The sequence below is a fragment of the Rhincodon typus genome, chromosome 25 (genome assembly GCF_021869965.1).
Source record: "Rhincodon typus isolate 14 chromosome 25, sRhiTyp1.1, whole genome shotgun sequence".
NCBI classification, from domain to species: Eukaryota; Metazoa; Chordata; class Chondrichthyes; order Orectolobiformes; family Rhincodontidae; genus Rhincodon; species Rhincodon typus.
This window is the reverse complement of record NC_063356.1, coordinates 42,782,085-42,786,263: the sequence shown is the minus strand read 5'-3', so window position 1 is coordinate 42,786,263 and position 4,179 is coordinate 42,782,085.

Here is a 4,179-nt window from a genome sequence, read left to right as displayed (position 1 = left end):
AGGGAACGCGACAGGTTGCGTGTTGCAAGTATATGGTGTTCTGGTCGCTCCGTTATAGGAAGGATATTATTAAACTGGAGAGGGTTCAGGAAAGATTTACCGAAGGGTGGGGAGTTCAAAACGGGGGGGGTTGCATATTTTTAAGGTTTTAAGGAGTAAGATTTAAAAGGGACCTGAGGGGCAATTTTTTTAACACAGGGAGAGTTTCGTATGTGGAATGAACTGCCAGAGGTAGTGGTAGGGGCAGGTGTAGTTAGAACATTTAAAAGACGTTCGGATAGACACATGAATAGGAAATGTTAGAGGGATATGGGGTAAAAGCAGGCAAGTGGGACGAGTTTAGCTTGGGAAACATGGTCAGCATGGACTACTTGGATCGAAGGGTCTGTTTCCATGTTGTGTGACTCAATGACTGTGACATGGAACCGTGTCGAGAAACTGTTGCTGTTTATCTCAGTCTTTGAGATGGGACCTTTTTTTTTCCTGGAGAGTAGGGATGACCTCATAGACGTTTACAAAATCATGAGAAACATAGATAAGGTGAATATCCAAGGTGTTTCTCCACGGGTACAGGAGTCCAAAACTAGAGGGCATAGGTTTAAGGTGAGAGGGGAAAGATTTAAACCTGACCGGCAACTTTTTCATACAGAAGGTGGTACGTATGTGGAATGTACTGCCAGAGGAAGTGGTAGAGGCAGGTACAATTACACAAAGACATTTGGACAGCTAAATGGATAAGAAATGTTTAAAGGGACATGGGCCAAATGGGACTAGATCGGTTTGGGAAACCTGGTCGCCATGCCCGAGTTGGATCGAGGGCGTGTTTCTGTGCTATATGACTGTATACTTTCTCCACATTCAAACGGCTTGAACAAAGTCAATACTCCCTGAAGTGCAGAGCGGATGTGCAAGCGATGCTTGGGCCTTTGATTATTTTATGTTGACACGTATCCACCAATTGAGCCATGTCGTGAGTTTGGAGTTCTTCATTGGCTAATGAAGCAGTGAAGCTCCCGGAAGCAATAAACCCACTTGGTTGGAAAACACGAAGCTGGGCCACCTGGTAACCTTCCTTTAGACAGGATGAGGCCGACGCTCAGGAAGGGATGGGGTGGCAGATTTATACATGACGGAAGGACAGAATTTGGAATAGAGTGCTTTAGAATGTCTGGAGGATCATGGGCGCGATTATCAATACAAAACATGGATTTCAAGTGAGTTCTAAATATTGCTCCTTCTTTTCCTCTTTGGGTAAGGCCCTCACGTTGCAGAGAAATAGTTCCTATTCCGTTAAATTCAGACGGCAAGCTTTATATCAGCTCCACGATCCGGTCAATAGGTAGCGAGTATAATAACCTCAGCACTGAGAAAATGTTTACAAACGATGTTACTGGATATAAGTAACCGTCACTGGGGCAAGTGTGGAATAATTAAAGAAAGCCAGCACAGAATTTCTAAAGAGAAATCACGTTCGATTCAACTGCTGGAGATTTTTTTTTGATGAGGTAACAGATAACTGGAGAAGATACTGCTGCTGAAGTGATATAACATTTCATAAAAGCAAAGTGTCACACAAACATTCTTGCAGCTGAAGATAAAAATGATACTTAGAGCATTTCCTATCCTGAGTGATTGGCCACAGACAGCATTGTTATTTTTTCAGATAGCCTACAATAAGATTTCCCAGCGTTTGTTATCATTGTCTTTGTAGATACACATTAGCGACCTATACTAGGTTGAAGAGGCCGTGATTTCACAAGTTACTGACGCCAAAGAACTGTATTGTGCACCGCGCCGATGCCACTGCTATACTAGTGCCCAACTTAGATAGGTTGGTGCGTGAACTATCATTTAAATGAAGAGAACTGTTGGCTGATACACGTTGGAATAACAAGCAGAGACAACATTTAAAAAATCTGGTAATTCTCGAGAGTGCGTTAACTACCGTATAATTTTCTGGCCTTCCTGTCTTATGTAACAAGATGACACATGACGTTTATTTTTTAAATCTCTGAAGCAATGCTTCATGAAGCGAAAGGTTGTCGAATAATGTATTCAGAGCATCTGTAAATGTAGTCACCTACTTCCTTTAAACCCCCGCTATGCCGGCCCGGTCTTAGGGTAAATAGTCTTCAAGGCTGTTATTTTGTTAATTATAATTTTAATAATCTTCGTCATTCACTGTTATTTTCACGATTTTTCCCTTCAACTATCTTCCTCTATTGTAAATACTGGCACGAGTAATTCTTCAACAATTCCATCTCCTTATTTCACTGACACTATCAGTATTATTAATTTCAACCTGTGGACACTCCGCTCTCTCTCTCTCCAATCAATGTAAGATATATTTGTGTTGTATTTAACTATTCTTTACCATTTTCTTTCCATGTTCCCTGTTTGAGCTTCTACCTTGTAACTTGTTATTGTTCTTGGTATCTTTCTCAGTCTCCAGGATCTATATGAGGTTCTGGTTTTCCTTTTTATATTTCTGGTCTCTTTAGTGCCATCCGTGACCTACGTTTGGCAAGTAGACTTCGTGCCCCATTAGGGATATAAATTGAATCTTTATCATATCAATTTGTTAAACACTTCCTCTTGATCTTCTGTCATTTACCATGTATTTTATAGTTTATAGTTCATTGCGGACAATCCCTGTTTTATTCCTTACTAATGCTCCAAGCGTTGGATTGAAATGGATCCTACTATATAAGATGAATATTCACATACTGTTAGATTGTTAATAAGTTTAATTAATTATTCAGTACTAAATACAAGGCATTTCCGTATTTGGTTCCGGAAAACAGTCAGTTAACACATTCAAGAATTCCACTGCCTTTCGAAGATGAACTAGTCTATCTAATCCCAATCAACATGTAAGTATCCCCTAACGCAGTCTTAAATCATTTTCTGTTTCTTAATTCTACCCATAACGTCACCACTACCTCGTTACCTTCTCATCATGTGATCTCATCGCAGAAGCGATTTCACCCATTGATCACTAAGGCAACTGCTACGCTGTCAATCGGAAGGTCTGATATATTTGCTCTGTAGTCCTAGTGCTCTTGGTGTCATATCTCAGTATTTGCCTCCCATGATGTAAATTCTAGGTTGAATTGGGATTGTAATTTATTTAAAGTGTTCCTTATACTCGGCGTGTTTGTTTGCCGAATGCTCATTTGCGGCTGTTCTTCAGCTGAAATGCTTATCTCACATATCCTTTCACTCTCATGATCTAACTCCATCTTCAAGTTTTCACTTTGCAGGGAGTACTGCTGCTAACTGTTACGCTACCCTCGTCTCGTGGATTAGTTTTGGAATAATATGTCTCCCAGCGAGCCCGCTCCCTGTATTTCTTTCAGAACACTAAAGTAACATACTAGCAGCCGGCTTGCACGTATGGTGCTGTAGTTTAGTAGCAGTGTTTCCAGCTCTCGGTTAGCAGACCCAGGTTCAGTTCCTCTCTGCCCGAGAGACTTATTATAGTAGATGGTTAAAATGTCTGCAGTTTTCGAGAAATGACGAGGTGACTTCTGAACAAAGCTGGTAGCTGAACTATTTGAATGTTTTTCATCTATAACCTACATGAACCGATACAACACCTCCTGTAACTGATGACGCTCGAACAATGCTGACACACACACTGTTAATCTTAACATCGTACGTCAATTGCCCAGGAATCGCGAGTTTTCACGATCTGTTCTGTGTGAACAGCGTTCCAAATAATAGGGGTGCGTTTGGGAGGGCGGTAGGCTGCGGCGTCTCCGCCTGTAAAGTAATTTACCCGATCTGAAGCCAGCCTGAAATCTAACCCTTTCAGTTTCAATTCAACTAGATCCCAAATAGTGAAATAGACATGCGAATATTTTTAAGGGCAGTTTCTAAAGTTCGAGCAAAGCCTTTGACAAAAATCACGAAGAAGACGACTGGATGATTTGTAAGCCGCAGAAATGGACACCAAACCTAGGTTCGGAGAAATTTAAACATTGGGAAGGGGCAATGTGTGTGTTGGTGTAGGTGTGGGATAATGGGACAGGGGCGTGCGTTGTAGGTTGTTTTTACTCAGTGGTGGGATGTGGGAGTCGCTGGCTGGGTCAGCATTTATTGCCCGTCCCTAGGTGTCCATCAGAAGGAAGTGGTGAGCTGCCTTCTTGAACCGCTCCAGTCCATCTGCTTTTGGTA